Source organism: Aythya ferina (assembly GCF_964211825.1).
Source record: "Aythya ferina genome assembly, chromosome: 1".
Classification (NCBI taxonomy): Eukaryota; Metazoa; Chordata; class Aves; order Anseriformes; family Anatidae; genus Aythya; species Aythya ferina.
In genome coordinates this window covers 176,611,910-176,632,576 of record NC_140296.1, presented here as the reverse complement: position 1 = coordinate 176,632,576, position 20,667 = coordinate 176,611,910, and the positions used below count along the sequence as shown (strand labels likewise).

At 38.6% G+C, this 20,667-nt stretch overlaps 1 protein-coding gene across 5 annotated transcripts in view; it reads left to right on the top strand.

The window, feature by feature from the left end:
• The first annotated feature begins 4,306 nt into the window (after positions 1–4,306).
• Positions 4,307–20,667, top strand: part of CNTN1 (contactin 1) — a 253,317-nt gene continuing 236,956 nt past the window's right edge. Inside the window, exon 1 of one of the 5 annotated variants that reach the window (XM_084521505.1) lies at positions 4,307–4,416. The gene's annotated coding sequence lies outside the window, so the exon portion shown is untranslated. Of the gene's footprint in view, positions 4,417–6,612; positions 6,697–8,355; positions 8,379–20,667 lie in introns of those variants that run through there. The other 4 variants (XM_084521507.1, XM_084521503.1, XM_084521506.1 and 1 more) reach the window with 4 other exon arrangements.

The window sequence follows — 20,667 nt, the reverse complement described above, 5'->3', positions numbered from 1 at the left end:
TTTGAAGGCCTCCCTCTCCCACCCCAGTAAACCCAAACACCACATGCATAAAAGAGCTTGCTTCTAAGTTTTAATTTGATGAAATTTAATAAAATTAAGCTATCAACAAAGAGGTTGAGCTACTGCTGGATGGATGGCTTGTCTGATTTGGGACAACAGTTCATAAATCCTGTTCAAAATGTGTTAGTAGTTAAGTCATATATATATATATATATATATATATATATATATATATATATATATGCATATATATATATATATATATATATATATATATATATACACACATATTATAAATGCATATATATATGAGCAAATGAAGCCCAATAATATTCCAAATGCTGGAACTGAGAAACAGAATATTCAAATCTGAGTTAGCTATATTCATCCCAGACAACAAGTAAAAGAAGTGGGTTTGAAGGACAGGAATTAGTTGATTGCCCACAATGTTTTCTCATTACTAGTTATTTCTGTCTCTTCGAGTCTTCAATTACTGATGTGTTTTTTTGTTTTTTTTTTTTAATCTGAGTTAATTACTTAAAATAAATTCAGCAAAATTATTTGTAAATGTATTGGAAATACATTTTTTTCAAGAGGGTGAAGAAATTTTAAAAAATAGATGAGCCTTTTAAAGTATGCATGTTTTTACATCTGCCTGTCTTTATTTCTTTACTTTTGTGTCCTTTAACATCTTGCTTGAAAAAGCTCGAGTGAAAAATGTATAATCTTTTGATGTGGAAGTTCCTGGTCTTTGTAGTTTAAAGATTAGCCTTTCTAGATGATCTTGACTGCTGGGCAACCAATTTATGTCAGTCTCATGAGAATTCTTTAAATTAAGTTTAGCTACACATTGCCGAGAAGATTAAAGACTGTACTGGATGAAAAATAGGACACAGACTTTTTTTTAGCTTTTATTTTTTATTAAATCAGTTCTAAATTAATTTGTCCATAGCGGTATGCATGTATGTATGTGTGTGTGCCTGTGTCTAATTTATCTGATCTATATCCACACACAGTTAAGGTGAGGCAAACATACAGATTTCACCCATGGAGGATTTTAGCATTGCCATTAGCACTAGTAGGTATGTGGCAAATTCCTGCATCACTTTGGTTGTAGCTGTAGGACTCAAGCACGCATTGGAGAAGGTATATCGATCACATAAAAACATGCTAAGGCATTCACACAATGTACACTCTTATCAGGACAGAAGGAAGAAAAATTGTACTAGGTGTAGGACAAGTGATGAACCTCAGATTAGGTCACCTAGGTGAGGATACTAAAAAAAAAAAAAAAAAGATATAGATAGAGAGTTATGCTTAAATTGTGTTATTCTGCTCATTAAATAGGAATAAAAATATGAATGATTATTATATTAGTGTTAAGGGACGTATTTTGATGCTACTCTAAATACCTTAACACCAGTATATTCTTCTGATACAGCCTAACTCCTCTACTGATGATCATCAGGCAAATATGTTAGGGTCATGCTTGCAGGCAGTGAACCTGGCCTCATCTTTAACCACCAACCTGATATTGTAGTTTTTTATAACAACTCTGAATCTTCTCACAGGGGCTCTGCAAGCACTGTGAGAACAATATTCCAGCCCCGACATGGACATGTCAATATTCCCAGCTGAAGACAAGAGCAGTAACGACAAGAAAGCCAGTAAACACTGACCTTGATGGCAAACAACAGAACAGATGAAGGTAGCCATAGGATTTTTAGCATTAACCTTTTTCTCCCATAATCAGGGACTGTCTGCTTCTGTACCTTGTCTTGTCAGACTGATTTCAGGTTATATTTAGGAAAACAGAGAGGTTAAACCTTATGTTGCTGATATGTGATGACTAGCAGGCTAATGAGAGTAAAATAAATGTGCTGAAAGTCCAGGAGGTGTCTGCCACACCTTAATGGGAAGTACCTAACAGCAAATGCTAAGTAGCTAATATCCAAATACCTACTGTGATTGAGAGTCTTCTCCCGTCAGAAATGCTCCTTCAAAAAGAGCTTCTGAAAATATCATCAAAGAATAGTTCAATGATCTGCAGAAATCTGAAGCATCTTGCAGCCTTTACAGGTATGTTGAACCCTACTGCACAGCAGTTCTCCTTTGAAGTAAATTAATATTTTCTTTTTGTATCCAATTAATACTTTATTACAAAAACAAGTAAAAAGTAGCATACAGATATGTGTTACATAATTCCCTAAAAATGTTGCTGAAAGAACAGCAATATTTCCTACTTGTGTTATTGCAATAAAAGTTTTCATTGGCAAACAATAGAAAAAAATATCAAACAGATGTTGTATATGTTCACCTTGTGCACTAAATGAGACAGGAATTTGTAGAAAAAAATACTGAGTTCAAGTGAAGACTTGGGAAAAGCATAAGAAAAGGGTGATAAAGCTAAGGTAACACTAATTCTTCAAGTGTTTGACTTGCAACTTCAGTAATTACTATCCTTTTTGTATAGTATTTATGCATACAGATGTATGTATACCTGAGGAAAACTGAAATCTTTTCTGAATGTGTAGGACTGTCAGGAACTTAACTTAAGAATTTTATGTTCATGATTGTCTCTCACTTGGGCTAAATTAGTAACTGTTGGCATTAATAGGTATTTACTTTAATGAGAAAAACAGCCAATATAGGGTTACTTTTTTTTTTTTTTTTTTTTTTAAATTTTGTGATTCTCCTTTGTTTTAGTATGGAAATGCTGTAGTATGTGAGTGTAAGCAGCAATATGCATCTAGCTACATGCATCAATGGAATATGGACTGATGAGAGATTGTATTTTTGACCCTGGCAAGACTCAGGGCAACTTCTGCTTCTCTGAAGGGGCATGATTCACTGTCTCCTGTGCTACAAACTTGTAATCCTGGTAATAGCTTATAGAGAAACAATTTTATGGAGAAATTAAACACAGTAATCCATGGAGCTAGATTCAAGGGAAAGTGGAGATCTGCTTGCTGAGAGGAACAGCTCATTTTATATGCATCCGATCTGATGTGACTGGTTCTCAGCAAAACCCCAGCGTACTGCACAGTAACCTGAAGTCCAAAAGGAATGGCATCTAGAGCTCACCGTGCCAGTCAGCAATCAAGAGGGTAACTGTGCTCTCAGGTCATCCTCTCATCCTCTGAATTTCCCTCCTCTTCCACTTCTTCATTAGATAAAAATATTTTTGTTTGTATAGGAAATTCTGTCTGAGCTCCAACCTACTCTTTTTTTTTTTTTTTTTTTGACAGATCTCAAGTCCCTACTATAGCTCCTGTGGAGGGATATAGGGATAGTATTCCCATTGAAAGACATGGTTAAATTAGTGGTTTCTCATTAAAGTTACCTAATTTTGTCCTTTCACATCCTCAAAACTGTCTGAATCATTTTCCAGAAACATTTAAGTCACAGAAGATATCAAGCACAGGACATAATAGCCTGAATTATTACAGCAAAAGGCATTGAAAATAGATACAGAAGCTATCTTGAAGTGTAGGTTTTGCCATATGCTGTATTTTAAAGCCAATAAATAAAATTACCTTTCTGACATCATTCACTTTGGAGAGTTTGGAATTCAACAAGAGTATTGTTCAGCTCAGTGGTGGCTGACTAAAGTTTTTACTTTCATTTGAAAAATTTTAATACCATGGGAAGTATTTTGCACCATTTGGGAGCAATGAAAAGGAACTTGCATGATCAGTTTTATGGGCAATAGGCTTAGATGTGGTCAGAGTTCAAATTATCTCTGCAAATATACATCTGAAATTCAATAAGGAAAAAAAAAAAAGTGAATAACCGCAGATTTTTGGATGTATTACACTGTTAGCCTTCGTAGCTGTGGCAAGGTATTTCTAAGAGACCACTCTTAAGACATTTTTAATGCACTACCTTCAACTGCCCCACAGCAGCATAGTCAAAGGGCAAATTAATTGTTCCTTTTTGTAAAATTGCCAGTTGGGATATGATTTGTTTGTTTGTTTTGCTTTTAGTAGTAGTCCAAGGCAGCACTGCAGCATGGAGCAGCATATGGTCATTTCTGTATGTTTACAAGAAAAGCCCTTTTTGAAATAAACAGCCATTAGCAAAACAATAGGAGCTTCTAATCTTATTAATCCTGTAAAAGATTGCTGAGACTGGGTAGGGGTGCACAAAGCTCATGCTGGCCTGTGTCTCCTTTTTATTGTAATAACGGAAAGCTGTTGTCCTTGCTTCATATTCCCCCGCCACCCCTTCCTCTCATGGTGAATGCCATGAGTGTTTGCTGCAGGATACATGAAGTGAGGTCAGTGGCTGCTGTTCCTCCGTGGGAGCTGCTGGCTCCATCTATGCCTCTGTCTTGCGGACGGTTGGATCCTAAATGACTTCTGCCTCTTTTCAGGAAGCAAATTCCTCTCAGGAATCAGCCATCCAGGGATGAAGGTACGTGTATGAGCTACAGATATAAACTTATTGTAGGAACAGAGCAACTGGCAGCTGATGATTACAAACGCACCGGGTGCTGAATCCACAATGTTTCTGCTTTTCGCATGTTTTCTGTTCCTGCTCTGCGTTGCTGAGTGCCTGGCGCTAGCGAGGGATGTTGGAATCGAGCAAGGGGAGAGGCAGGGATGTTCTGTGCAGTGCAGAGACACCCACTGGTATATTTAAGCAAAAAATTACCCTGGCTCAAAATGTGTACGACAGCCATCTTAACTTCTGGCAGTGAAATCAGAAACTAAATTTACTGAGTGTTATGGAATAACGTCCTTCAGAGGGTATGGTAAATATTAAATGCACTGCTGCAGTATGGAGCTGCCTGTGTCGTACATCTGCAAGGACATGCAGAGCAGCCCAGCGCTCCTTTCAGCAAATCTTTATCCTAAAGTTGACTTTCATGTTTTAGTGCTCATAGCTGCAAAATGCACCCTGAGGCAGTTTTGGAACCATGCACTGTTCAGAGCAGTCCTGAGACTGCTCTAAACTGTGCCAGGGGCTGAAATGGTTTTACGGTCCTCACCGTAAGGAAGCAGCTAAGGCATCTAAAATACATGGTTCGGATCAAGTCTCTGCCAGTTTCAAGCTTATTAATATTTTAAATGCCTTCTGTTCTCATACTATATACTGTTCGCCAATACGTATAATTCAACCTGTTTCCCTGCTATATTTCCCATTTTTTTTCTGTACCTTTGTACCACCCTGGTTGCTCTTTGGCATGCACATTTTACCACTGTCCCTGTTGCTTTCAGAGCACACCCCCAGTGATAGCTCTCCTCCTCTTTGCATGTTTGCATACGCATCCAGTGCTCAGCACTGGATTAAGACACAGGAATTAAAGACCAGGCCTAAATCTCCAATGCTGGAATGATTAAATGAGAATCTATTTTTTTTTCTTTTTTTTTTTTTTTTTTTTATGATCTATCGTTTTGTTCATTGAACAACAAGCTTCTGCCCCCTATGCTTGTGAGAGCGTGATCTCATTTTAATTGTCATAATGATGTTTGCTGTAATCTGCAGACTGTAAGGCCATAAGGTCAGTGGTATCTTCTGCTTTAGGGGATTGAGTTCAAATCCTTTCAGACATGCAGTAACCAGCTGAGAGGATGGCTGCGAGTGAAGTGTTCCTGCCTTAATTTCTCTGGCACCTCTTTACCTCTAGCTGCACAAAAACACAAAACAAACAAACAAACAAACAAAAAAACAACTCCTCCATATGCCTCGCTACTGCAGAGACCTGGTTTCTTCCTAGGGCAGAACAGATGCCCTTTGGTGTCTGTCCCAACAGAAAGGGCTATTCATGGAGCAGTGGGGGGCTCAGGTGAATTTGTCCACTCTCTGGTCCTTACTGCCACATGGGTGGGATATTGTGGTCAAGTGCTGCTTCTGCTCTTTCAGCTGGAGCCTGGGTGTTAAATGCCACTCTCTGCAGATACCTAAGGGGCCAGTTTCAGCAGCAGCTCCCTCCAGAAGCTGTTTCATGCACCCTGGGAACTGGTGCCTCCTGCTGCTGCAGGTACTCTGTAACATCCCTCCCGAGCCCTTCCTGCAGGGTTGTCACAAAATTCGCCGCTTCCCCATCTCAGGGGGTCATCTTTGCCCCGTCCTCCACCATGCAGCAAGCCCCGCACTTATTTCGGGACAGAGCACCCTGGGGTCCCCGCAATTTCCCTGAGGGGGGAAGCTCTGATTTCTGCATCAGCTCGGGGGGGGGCTGTGGGGACAGGCAGCCCCTTCAGGAACACCTCTGCCATAAAAAAAAAATACAGAAATTAAGACGGAGGAGCTCCAGCAAACGCACGCCATTTCATGGCACGGCGGTGGTGTGTGGGGGGAGAGGTGGGCAGGTTGGGGGGAGGACACGGGTGTGTGAGGAGGGGACACGGGTGGGGGGGCTGAAGGGTGACACGGGTGGGTGTGAGGGGGACACGGGTGTGTGAGGAGTGCACACGGGTGGCTGTGAGGAGGGGACAGGGGTGGCCGTGAGGGGGACACGGGCGGGGGGCCACGGCTGAGGTGAGGGGGGGAGCGCCCCCCCCGCGCGCTCCCGCCCGAGTGACATCACCCGCGGCCAATCAGCCGCCGCCGCTCCCCGCGCCCCGCTCGGCCCCGGCTGGGGGGGCGGCGGCTGTCAGGCGGGCTCCGAGCCGAGCCGGGCCGAGCCGAGCCGAGCCGGGCCGAGCGCAGCCCCCCCGGGACGCCCCCGGGCGACGTCCCGGCTGTCAGGTAGGGCACGGCCCGGCCGGTGGGGCCGGGAGCGATGCCGCGGGGGGGGGTCCCCAGGGCTGTCACCTGGCGGGGTGCGGGGGTGCCGCAGCCGCGGGGTGCCGCAGGGAGGCTCCTCTCCAGCCCTGCTGCTGCTGCAGGGGTCGTGTCTCAGGGCTGGCGGGTGTGTGCGGCGGGTTGACGTGTATTTTTTTTTTTTCGTTCGTTGCGCCTTCCTGCAGTAAAAAAAAAAAAAAAAAGGTGATAACGTGCTGCTTAATTGTGCGGTTCTCCTTGCGAAACGCTCGCGCTGCGCCTTTTCTGTGTCACTTCGCTGCAAATGGCAGCGATGCAGCAGCCGGCGGCGGGGCCGGGAGCGCTGTTCGCGGGTGCTGCCGGTGCTGGGCTCCCCAAAATATCCCCCCGGGGGCCGAGCTGCAGCCCCGGGGTCCTGGACCCCCGAGGAGCACCCTCCTGGGTCCCAACCTGTCCCCCAAAACGCCCGCCCCCCCCCGCTGGGACACCCACCTGCCCAGGTAACCGCCCCTGCACCATGCGGTAATGAAAATAAAGCACGGCCCGTGCAGGAAGAACAGTTTTATGGGTCATTATACTAAGGGCCGTAAAGATATTTAATGAGAGCCTTAGGGTTTGGACGACAATCCCATATGTAATTACAGGTGTGTGTACAGCTTGGGCAATGAACAACCCCGAAACGCAGCCACCTGTGCAGAGATACACGTTACTTCGCGTCAGTCTGTTGTATGAAATTACTCTTAAAACAGTAAAAATAACAAACAGAGGACCTGAGACTGCATAAGCACAAGGGAAAGCATGCTGAAATGACTCAAAGTTTAAATAATTCTCTGCTTTTATAATTAGTAGCTTTTTCACGTCTCTCTTGTACAAATCTCTATGTCCAGGTGAGCTTTGGCCCATTTTGTGTAAATAATGAAGGACCAAAAGTTCTCTAACAAGAAGTTTCCGTAATGCTGCAGAAGCCTGTTGGTATTATGGAGCTTTTTTATGTTAGTCTCTGAATATATATTATTTACATGTATTAGCATCAGTTGCTTAAATCTTGTATTTGTGTTTCATGGTAGTTGACAGTGTATCAGAATATACCTTATCCATCCCTAAATTTTGCAAAAGGTAAAAATAAGTAGTTAAGCAAAAGACTTCTGACCTTACCCATGCTGTATTTTCTACTGTGCTGTTCAAAACCAGCATGAGATTTTCAGTTTTACTTCAGACAGACACCAAAAAGTGCCACAACCTCAACACAGCTGCATGGTTATGCAAGAACTTGGTTTCACAGGACCTCAAATCAAGGATCTTACATACCTTCTGAAGAAGAAACTCTACACTTTTAACAACAAAAGCACTTAAAAGCGGCTTTTTGAGCATGTCTCTCTGATACGGTCTTAACTACATGGTCACATACTGTTTTTTCTTCTGCAGGAACCCTGCCTCATTCAGTGCACAGGATGGATGGAGCTCACTTAACACAAATTCAGTATTTTGCTTTTGGTTTTCTTTCTCCTTGATCGATACGTGAGCCCATAATTTTTTCGTCTTTACATACCTCAACTCTGCTTTGAATTCAGAACTGATAACAACTGTATGGGCTTTGCTAAAGTGCTTATCATTATGTGATCAGAATGCCTCACAGACAGTTTTAACTTTATCAAATGCTACTTAAGGTGAGACAAGACTTTTACAAATGGTGAACACAGAGAGGGTTAGGTTAAAAGCATTCACTCATTTTTGGTGTCTGATTTAAAGCTTCCACCATTGTAAATAGCAGTATTTCTGTATTTTCTCAAGTTACAAGGGCTACTGTGTTTAGTAACAGTCCTGAGTACTCCACATATATTTGAATGTGTCTGCAGAGTGGATGGGAAAAAGGGAAATCACAGTTAATTACAAACTGGGGAATCTTGGTTTAAATTGTGTGTGCGTGATGGTAGGAGGGATGGAGGAGACTACAACATGAAGGACTTTAACTGCCAGTGCATTTATGGCAGTATAGTCTCTCTTCTTTTTCTTTCTGCAAGCCCTCTGCATTCACTACACACATACCTGTCTCTTCAATAGGTAACAAGAGTCCTGCCTACACTAGGTCCTGTTTCATCTTCTGTGCATGTTTATCCTGTGCACTGGTTGAGGCAAGGTAACTTTGAAGAAACCATATGTGTTTATTTAAATATTGTATTAAAGTGTTCACGTTCAAAGGGAATGAGTTAAGGTTGCACAGGCAACATGTTTGTCACTTTATGACTTTTTGAGTGTTTGAGTAACATTCATAATATTCTTTCATGTCTTTTAAAATAAGAAAATTAAATGTAAGCAAATAAAAATAAATAATATTAATAATAATAAATAAAAAAAAACAACTATAAACTTTTCAGCTTTCAAAGTAAATCTATTGTTGTCTTACTGTATTGGACCACAGTGATTATCAACAGGATAGGAGAATTTGGATCTCCTATTTTGCTTTTCTAAGAGCAAAGGCTCTTAGCTAAGAATTGTATCATTATGAAAGTGCATTTACCTTTAAATGCATCAGTAATAAAGCAGAATGGGTTAATTTGTCACAGGTTTCTACAGGTATTTCTAATTGTGGAGAAGGGGTGAAAAACTTGAGTCCTTCATTCAATTCTGATCTTTAGAGAGAATCTGTAATAGGGGATGAAGGCTCTTTTGCCAGTCCTCTGCAAGCACAGTCCTTCTCATGTCGTCCTTTATACATGTTTCCTAGTCACATTATCCTTCTGGAGCCAGTCAAAATCTCAATTGTTAGTTACTGCTGGTCTTGACTGTTCCAAATATGTCATTTATTTATTTATTTATTTCCATCAGTCAGTCCCTTCTCTCCTTGCTTTTTTCTTGTCAGCATTCTTTCGACATGTTTTTTTTTTATTCTCCAAAGCTTCATTTTCTTGATTTCCTAAATCAGTCCAGTGTCTTCAGTCTGCAGGCACCTTTTCAGCACTTTTACCAGGTATTGGTCTCAACTTTTACTCTTTTTTGTAGCCCATAGTGTTTCTTATGTTCTTCTACACAGTACTTTCTTCTTAGAAGTTGGTTAATTTTTGGTCCATTTTTAGAGATGCAGGAAAAAATGCATTAATTCAATGCCTACCTTGATGGCTTCAAAACATACTAAGTTTTTTGAAGTGTTTTAGGCTCTTTAATGTAAAGAAAGAAAGAAAGAAGATAGTTTATTATTTTTTTTTCCATTGTTTCCCTTTAAAATTGAACTTCTCAACATATTTTTCAATGAAGTTTATAGTATGCGTTGTGCTTGTGTATAAGCATTAGCAGAAAGCAAAGATGACAGACAGGACAGTTACTTTACCAAAGTTGTAAGTAACAGTAAACATTAGAAATGTCTATTAAATTAAATAGTCCTGATTGTAAAGATACATCAGCAATTCTGTCTGTATCATATACAGAATTTTTATTTTTTTTTAGGAAGTTACTCTACTCTACTCTACTCTACTCTACTCTACTCACCCTGCTAAGTTTTGTGGGTTTCTGGGCTGGCAAATGAAATGTCTGATGAGTTGGATTGGTTTATGATTATACTTATGTGTTTGGTTTTTTTATATATATATATATATATAACTTTTTTATAACTATTTTTGTTTGATGTTAATTTTCTATGGTTACTGCTCTTTTAGAGATACTTAGAAAAATAATATGTAAGGCTCTTGGTGAACTGAGATCTGAATAAAACTGTGACTAGTGGAGTTACCACTGCACCATAATACCTTGTTTACATAAGCTAGTCCTTTTGATGTTATGAAAATAACATTTGCAGTAATTTAGTAGTGTGGTGTCTGAAATGGGGAACATGGAGGAGTTGTGGTTTGCATCACAAACTGAATATTGCAATTCATGTATAAAAACAGTTTCATACATACAGAGTGTATAAAAACAGTTTCATACATACAGAATCTTCCTAAAAGCGTGTATGGGCAGAGTGGTGTGGGAATTCAGGACTTAACCATAGCTGGGAAAGAAGTAATTCTTAACTTCTGTGTTCTGTAAACCCAATGATTTGTTGGAGTGCCTATTTACAATTTAAGCAATATGTGATATAGTAATGTATGTGCTATTTTTTGCAGACTGTTTTGATGCTAAGACTAACATATTCACCCTTTTCACATGTAGTTTTGTTTTTCTCTGTGACTACTCTTTAGGCTTTTCATCTTCAAGCCTAATCAGAGCTTAGGATAAAAAATATTTTTTTCTTGTGTGCAAAAAGATAAACAGCTTTTTATGTCTTAACAAAGATTTCATTTGAGATAAGTTTTGAAGTTTTTCAAACTAGTATGAGTTCTTTGAAACAAGAACTAAAGCTGGCTTTGTTTTGATAGAGGCAGTCATCTACTCACTGGTAAAATCTAAAATAAAGTTGAAAAGAAGCAAAATACCTTGAAGTGTTGAATATCAACTCTGTATTTTTCTTTACCAACCATTATTGATGAACTTCTTACAGTGTCCAGTAGGATAGTTTGTTGGTAAGGCTTAGTGTTTCTAGGAGTTAGAAGACTCAGTGTTACTGCTGTTGCTAGTAATACTTTTAGCTAAAGTATAGCTAAGTATAGCGTTTTCCGTTATGAAAAATTTTGAGCAAAGCAAAAGGAAAATAAGGATTAAGATAGATGAGAAAGAGCAGCTAGAAATGTACCTTTTGGTTTGTTTGTTTTCTGAATCTCTTCTTGAGAAGGGTAAGCGCATTAATCTTTTGAACTATAGCAAGAGGCCAAGCTTCTCTTTCATCAGCTGTCTACAGTTCATTTCTTTTATGAAAATCAACTTTGGAATATTGAACGGTTCCCACTTCAGATTTTTATTATAAAGGAACTCCAACAGATGCCAGCTGCTGTTGAAACAGGTTTTGTGAAGGCAGGCGTTCTGAAACACTATTTTCCCTGTGTTCTTGTCATTTCTTGAACTCTGCCTCTCTTTGCTCTTTATCTTTAATATACTTTCTCCTTCTGACCTTTTCTGGCCCTGTAACTTTTCATTTCTTTAAACAAATTATGTTTTGAAGAAGTACCCACCATTAACTTGAGATGTTGCAATGGTATCTCAGAAAAGGTGTAACAAGGCTGTCACAATGGCAAAAGTAGCCAGCTGCTTGACTGCTACAGGTTGTTTTTGAAAGTCGTAAACTGAAGTCAGCGTTTGATGCATACATTCAATGTTAGCTGAGCATAAAAAAACTCTGTATGCATTTTTTTGATTACTTTCATTTCTTTCTTGACTCTCTACATAGCACATAAGAAATGTGTCCGCTATTGCAAAAATACCAGTAAAGAGCTGCCAAGGCAAGAAGTGCCAATGCTGACTACTCTTCTAAATAACTGGGGTGACAGCTCAGTTACACTTGGTTGTTTAAGCATCTCCCATTTTCATTTTGCCTCAGGTCTTGCCAGATGGATACAGTATTTTTTTTTTTTTTTTAAGTCAATGTACGGGAAAAGGCTTATACTCAGAGTTATGGAGGGAATGCTGAACAAGATTCTCAGTTCCTTGGTTCATTATCATAGTTCATTGCTTCTTTCATTTCTTGATGTTCATCAGCCCTATTCAGGAGCACATTTTTGCAAAACTTATTGATGCATTAACTGAAAAATTACAATATATGTCAGTTGGTTTACATCACAACCTATTTCTGTCGATATTCCTGCCTCAGTAGAAACTGTGTAAGCATAAGCATAGAATTAGTGGTTTAGATGAAGAATTAACTTCCTTCTAAGCTTGCAGAATGAGAATTGGGAAAGCATAAACAAAAAATTAATATTATTTGAAATTGCATAATGGAAAAAATATGTAATTTCCACATATGATACATTGATCTAGCTTTACGCAGTCATTGTTACATTAGCACAAAAATATCTATATAGATTTATTTTCCAATGCACTTCTATTTGTCTGGAGGTAGTGGCCTGAAGAAGAAAGTTACATCTAATAAATACCCCTAAATTAAAGAAAGAGAAACAGATAATCTTAAGTATCTGTGTTTTATTAGTTAAGAATACTCAAGATGACTAAAGGGTTTTGAATGAAAAAGATTTGATTGCATTTTCATTACCAGTGATTTATCAGTTAATTTATTAGGCTTTCAGAGCATGATTTTGGGGCCTAGAGGAAAGTGGTATGCCTGAGAAGAAAGATTAATTTGCGCTTGGTTGTACAGAACAGATACAGGAAAAGATAAATCTCACTAAACCAAGTATTTTGCTGTGGAAATGGCAGCTGTGAATCTGCTGCTCAGAATGACATGGAGTCCTACAGAAACATACAGACATAAATAAAGTTTTGTCATAAAAAACAGTCGCAGGTTTTATAAATAAAGCACAAATTTATAAATACATGTAAAGCATGAATTTATAAATCACAGCTGTTCCCATTTCCGCTCACATTCCCGTATTGTAATAGGTTCTGTGGGTTCTCTACAGACCAGCTGACCCAGTCTTAAATGTGGCTGAACCATAAAACCTGTTTTGTCCTATTTCTATGAGATCTTATTTAAAGCCTTCAAAAGATATAAAGACTTTTTTTTTCTTTTTTCTTCAGAGTGATTAACTCCACTCAAATGTGATGTTCATATCTGTAGTTACAACAACTAAGTGTCATTCAGACCTTGCCTGTGCATGTACTGGAGACACAGGGGGTTAGGATTTTATTTATTTATTTAAGCCAGAACAACTCTGAAATAACTGCACTTAAGTGTATTACCATATATTTATATACTCAATTTTATTTACATTCATGTGGGATGCTTTGCTGGCCTGCTGAATGTTTTGTAGAAGATTTTATCCTTGGCAATGTTGCTAGCTGACACTATTTATACTGACAGTGATTAGATAAAGCTTGCAAAGAGTTGCTGAGGTTTTCCCTGTGCACGTTTTTTTGTTTGTTTGTTTTTACACCAAGCACTCTTTTCTGCATCTATACTTTAATGGTACTGAAGTGACAGGAGAAGAAAGGAAAATGTGGAAGCAATATATTTGCCTTTTTGGTTGCTGTCAAAAGAATTTTAATGTTGCATAAAGCAATGAGAACTGGTCAGAAGTTACTTTTGTGCTATTATTTAGGTATCTATGCACCCACAGTATTTTATGTTACTGAACTAGTCAGGTCACAGGCATTCTTCTACCAGACCAGTACAAGGAAAGATTTTGCTACTGGTGGATTGATGTAAGTACAGCGAAGGATATGCAGCACCTTGAAATGAAATTTTTGGTTCAGCAGTTTGGTGCCTATCCCTTGTTGTTCACAACTCCTCTAGGCAGAACTATTCTGACACTTCCTTGTGACTGTCGGAAATAAAGCACTCCAAACATTTAGGATATTCTTGGTCTGACTTCCAGGAATTTCCCTAGTTAATGTGTTACTAATCTCTTTTTTACAGAGGTCTTTTTATAAAAAGGGAAATATTTATTGTGTGGCTGCTAGGTAGATACTGTGCTATGGAATGGGGTGTACAACCAGCCACATAGCAGTTATTTGGCTGTTAGACTTGGAGACATTGTAATCTGAAATAATAAAATAATTCAAAGGAAAATCTGTTAAAGGAAAGTATGATTACCTGAGTAGGTAATAAGCTACACTTTGGAAATCTTGTTTCACTGGGAAGGTAGTTCCTGTTCAGCTTCATAAATCACAGGCAGCATTCTGGTGAATCTGGGACCAAGTTCTTGCCTGCCCCAGGAGAATCAGCTGTGCGCAGCTGTTGCTTGTTGCTTTTCTGTCAGCCATAAACATGTAAGTCTTTTTTGCCAGAACACAAAATTCAGTAAGTGCTTTTCAGAAATAAATAGAGGGGCATTTAAAAGAGAAGGCTTTTATTAGCTGTTAGGATTAGGCCTTTGAACTTTACCATCCACTTCATTCTCATTTGAGTTTTTTCCCTGGGAATCCCTTTAGTACATGTGGGGAAAAAAATGGCAGTGGGTGAATTTGGGAGAATGTTTAAAAACATTATGTAATCTTTTTGAAAACTAGTACTGTTCTCATGCTTGTCTCTGAATCCATGGCCCGTTAAAACTTGGCAGGCCTGGCTATTGGCCTGCGTGGTTCTCTCATCTTCCCTGGGAGTGCTCTTGGTGGTCCCAAGAGAGCCTCTTGGGCTCTCCTGGTTGGTCTCACTCCTAGGGGCAGAGTGATGAGAAGCTGGGACAGAGGAGGGAAGAGGTAGTAAGTGCTAACACATGCTTCTTAATTGGCCTGTTCTGTCCTGCACCTCGCTCTAAAGATATCTGCATGAGTTTAATTTGAAATAGATAGTCTGCTTTTCCCCTGGACTGGTTAAAGACTGCTCACAAGTTTAACAGACATCTGCAGCTGATTTCAAAGCTGCAGGAGTGCGGCCCTGCAGTTGCCGTGCTAGGCCCTTCCAAATCCCTCTGGCTTGGACCACGATTACCTGTGAAGTTGTGTGTCTGCTTGCTGGCAGGTGGCTTTCAAGGTCTGTGTTCACGTCAAGGGCAAAGTTCAGTGACTGCAGACACCCAAGAACTGGAGGACCTGGCCATTTCTGGAAGTCTGTGTGTGGGCATGCTGACTGTTAGGTGAACTGGGAATTTAAGAACAACAGCATCTTGCAAGGTTTGCCAGCCCAAGATAAGGTTTCACCTGATCTCAGCAAGTAATGTGGAAACCTGATACCCAATTCATAATTTGAACTGTAAGCCTGTCGTCTCTCAAAATGTCTGGAGAAATTAACAATGAAAGATTAAGACTGTGATACTGAATAAAGGCAAATTTTCCTGTATTAAGTACAAGAGCATATAACCAAATCAATGATGCAAATTAAAATAGCAGGATTATTATTTTTAACCATTATGTGAAGATTCAATAAAAATAATCTGAAAATTTAATTCAAGCTAAACAGAAGCTGCTTAATGAATTAATGTTCTCAAAGTATGTACTACATTTTTGTTAAAACCTTTCGCTTTTGTAAGCACAAAATGCCTTGTTTTCTAAATGTTTGTAGTAGAGTAGTTGCTGTTATATTTTAAACACTTTTGTTGCTTTTTGTATACTGATACATTATGTTTCCAAATAAAGATAATCTTTCCTATTTGGCATACTACACACATTTTGGCATGCATTTGTGACTTACTGTATATCATTAAACGACTTCTGAGGGAGGAATCATGGTCTGACAATTAATTTATATTTCCCTTGGTTTGTGGGAGGATATGGACATTCACAATGATGAGCTTTTTAGTTGCAGTTATTGCATGTAGATGAGGAGAAACATCTGTATTCTTGTTTTTCTGTTAGTCAGACCTAGAAGGCTGCCTTGGAAGACAGCTGAAAGCAATGAAGGAATCCATTGTAGATCAGTTTCTTCTATTGCTCTCCCAGAGTTTTGGGCTTAAATCTTTGCTGACTTCAATGTGATATAAAAGCAGAGATGCTCCTTGTCAGACTTTTAGAAACATTCTCTTGTGGTTTTACAGACAATTGCAAATAGTGCTTTCTTGTGTTAATTCTGACTGCAGAAGTGTGTATATATACATTATTGTTTCTCTTTTTTCCTCTGTTGACGTGGTGACAGTTGGCAGGTGCTAGCTTCCAATAACCGAGAGCTGTAAACTGCACAGCTTGGTAATTGGCATAGAAGTTGGGTAAGGAAATTGCCTCCTTCTCTCATGCTACAATATAGTCTTTTAAGGCAAGTTCTTTTCCTTTTCCAGAGAAAATCAGCAATTATCCAGTCTTGTCAAAGAAAGTGCATACATATAAGCAGCATGAGGAAGATGTACTTGTCCTCAGAAAAGCTTGCATTTTGCTGAACCAACTATGGGTTGACAGCTCAGTATCACCAATAGTTTTTGAAAACTAGTCTAAGAATGCCTGAAAGTTAAAGTGGATGCCAGTTGGAAATACTTTAGGTGTATATGTGTGAAAAGAGTAGCAAAAGTTAATCCTGTCAAAGAAAAAAAAAAATCAGCTTTCAGTTATTCAGAAAGTGGGTCCTTTTTTCCCCTCCATTAAAAACAACCTGTCTGTACAGTGCATCTGAAAATGATTCCTTGCTCCTTATTTTTGTTACCTGCTTACTAAAAAATCAGGGAGAAAAAAAAAATGTTCTCTTTCCAAATTAGAGGAAAGGATCTTATCATGAGATTCTGTTTTAACTTACTCCATTTTTAAGATGATTCCTTAGGAATATGCTTATAAATTAATTTTCACTGGAGCAGCTCTTTGTGTCTCACAAGCAGCCTGGTGCACAAACACACTTTGTATGAACAGTAATAATGAGGTCAAGTAAGAAGATGCAGTGATCTGATGAATGACCTGAAAGTGAAAACAGTACAGTTAGAAACATCAAGGCATGTGTGAAAAGCATAGGAATATCTTGGAGGTGTTGTGTTTGATGTGGAATACACCTTCTTTAAATTCATGGTACAAGGAATTTTCTTTCAAGAAATATAGGATTCTTTGGACCGACGAACAACTGTTCTTTGTATAATATTTATGTTTGAAACCTTTTAGGAAATTCTAATGGAACTCGATTTCTTTGTCAATGCATTACTTGTGTAGGAACCTTGCCAGTTCAGTCCTCAGATGTTAACTATGAGGTTTATGTAACGTGTTACTTTAAAAAAAAAAAAAAAATAAATTAAAAATGATGGAGCAATATTGGAGTTAAGGATGAGTGGTTTTTTGCAGGATCGTATTGCTGAAAGGCATGAAAAGGTGTGTTTTGCTATTAACATTATTGAAGATCGCATAAAGTATTGGTGGGTATAAATTACAGTGCACTTCAAGCCAGAATTACAGAATTTGCAGAAATCTGGCAGTCCATGAACCTAGAGGAGTCCCTTAATACAAGATCTGAGCTGATAATGTCTTGATGTTTGTAGTGTCTTTTCTTCTAAGTCTTAATAAAATAATTATTTGAGCATGCTACCTGAGATGACTGAAACTGTCTGAAGAACAAAACCATGTGTTGAAAAAGGAAACCTTATTCTGCAGGTAGTGTAATGCATGTCTGGGTGTGTAGGGGGTAGAGGTAGGGTCCTGATCTCATTTAGGGGATCCATACTCAGTTGTAAAGTCTCTTTTCCCTGGTAGGGAAGCACAACAGGGAGAGGCAGATGACAGGGAAAATCTCTTAGAACAGGTTTTATTAATCAAGCCTTTATTATGAACAGGATCAAATGATTAGTAAAAGCAGATAACTGTCCCCAGGGTACACTTGTTTATTCTCTCCCCCTGCCCTCATGGCCCCGAGTGGGCACAGAGCCACCGCTGTCACCTCAGTTGCGGCCTGGCTCACGCAGCCCTCTGTCAGAGCTGGTGTGGCTGCTGGCTGCACCTGTGCTCAGCAGGCTCTGGGGCTTCTTCCACTTCTTGCAGGTGTAGCAGAGCCATGAGTCTTTGGAGCTCATCAGCGTGTGATATGCTTTCAGATGTTCCCTCTCACCACGTACTGTTGCTCTTTCGAGCCTGATGTGTTCTGGTGACTGGTTCATCCACACCCATAGAGTCCATTTTGTAGCAGCTCACACCAGCAGGGCTTTAATGACAACACAACTTTAGGACAACTAGTTCAGTAGCATGACACTGCAATGGGAAGTGACTGACTTGTGAAACATTTTCCTCAGCCTTCTTTCAGTCTTAGTTGTTGTTTTTATTTTATTTTTTTTTATTTTTTATTTTTTTTTGGAATTGGAGTCAGTTCACAGATCACATTACAGATCACTGCAACCAGTTTGAATTTTCAGTTTTCTTTTTGTATTCTGCTGTACTTCTATGGAATTTTTGGTATTTGTTCCATTGGGATCAAGTTCAATCCCATTTTCCAATTCTTATAAAAATAGTGCTGAAAAACTTGTCACATCAAGTGCATTTCATGACAGTTTTCTCTGACTTCTTAACCTATGTGTCAAATGGCACCAGCAAATGTATTTATTTCCAGGTGCACTATTTCTATACTAGTCATCTTTATTTCAAGATTGTCCTTCCTCTTTCTCAATCACAAACATTAATTTTTTATTGCATCTTACCAAACTTGTATAATTCAGAATTCTACCCTTGAAACTTGTGTTACTGTGCAATTTTCCAGCTGCTACTGAAAAAAAAATCAATGTAGTGTTTGGCCCTGGCTTAAAGTACATTGCAACCTCTGCAGGCCTTCTTATAATTCCTAGAAAGGAACAGGAGACAACTGTATGGTTTTCTATTGTGATTAGCAAGTTATGATGTCTGACATTAATCACACGTGGAAGTGCATTGGGAATAATTTAACTGACGTCAAGGGAGTGGCACTGACATAAAAGCTAATTTTAATGAGCCTGACTGCAGAGAACCTTGAAGATGAGAAGTAATTTACATAACATCTTATTTTGCCCACAAAAAAAAAAAAAAAAAAAAAAAAAAAGTAAATTAATTCATCTTTTTAGCTGCTATTAATTGGACAGCTCTCAAAGTACTATTTGTTCACTGCAAGTAAGACAAAAAGGTCTGATCTGGAAACAAGAGCGCTACAATTACTGTCCTTCAATAAACTGCTCTCTAAATACTATACCCTTGCAGTCCTATCAACTGCCTTTAATACATAAAATTGTAGATTCTTGAGCAATATTGGCATTAGATTATACATAACTTGCAATGGTTGTACCCCATTGGATGATCTCTGAATTTTCTCTTGTAGTACCGTATTGCTTTCCATGGGTAGCTACGCAGAACAAGGATACAAATTAAATTTGACTTTATGACTTTGCAAAAGCCATTTCCCTAGCTTTGTTTTGAATGTTGATTTTGTGGTAAATGGAATAACAATATATTTGAAGAAAAGGGTTTAATTGCTGCTTCTGATTTAATGCATTTCATTTCTGATGTTTGCTAAGGGCAGCTTGATTGCTTCAGCATGTGAATAAATTTGGGCTGTGCTTTTCACATCTGAAAAAAAATTGAATCTCTTGTGAATGTTGCCATTAGACGTCAAACTGTTTGGATTTACCATTGTACAAGTCACGTAGGTTATTTCTGTGTGGGTGTTCAGCATTTCATATATCCTTTAGATATAGATTGCAACAGTTATGCTTTAATTTCATTTCAAGACTCTTAATTACCTGAACATTTCATTTGTCACTAATATGTACCTTCGAGCATATTGGCTGTGTAGTGTTTTCTTGATGGATTCACTATATGGGGTTGTCAATTTTAGGTGATGGATAGCTCAGTAATTATGGAGGCATTCTATATTTTCTAGTGAATTGTGTATTACAGTCAGTGCTGAAAAAGCTAATTCAGGTTCTGTAGGAATCGTTCAACTCCATTTTAAATAGCACTTTTATATCTCTATCTGGAGTTTGAGACAATTTTATTTTTGCCTGCAAGTAAATTAGACAATTAGTTGTAAATAAAATTAACTAAAACCTGCATTCTTGTGGGAAATTAATATCTTCTTGTTGCTTGTTTCCTTCCATTTTTGTTCTGAATGATTTTATGGCAATATAATAAAGTGATCTGAATGTGTCACCACTGTTATTATTGACATGTATATAAATATTTGAATTTGTGATTCAAATATTTGAGTTTGTAATAAGTAAAATTGAGTTTATCATCCTATAGGCTACCAAAGGGCTATGTATGTAACACTATCAGAAATTGTTAACTAAGACTGCTGTGACATTAAAAAAAAACATAAGGTTGTTATTTTGTGACAGCTGCTTTGTTTGTAACAGTTCCTGGATTTCTAAATAGGTAAAAAATTAACATTTATTCAAAATACCGTGAGTAGAGACCATACTTTAAAGTGTTTCAGTCATTTTTACATTGTTACTGCTTGGTGTCAGTAAAGGAGAGTAGCATCTGTCAGATAGTGGAGAGTAGCTGCACCCCTATTCCACTAAATTTCATTAGGACGATATGCAAAAAGGTATTTGGAAGCGGGGAGGGAAGAGAGTTTTTGGTAGCATTCAACTTTTGGGTAGTTTTTCAGGATTTTTG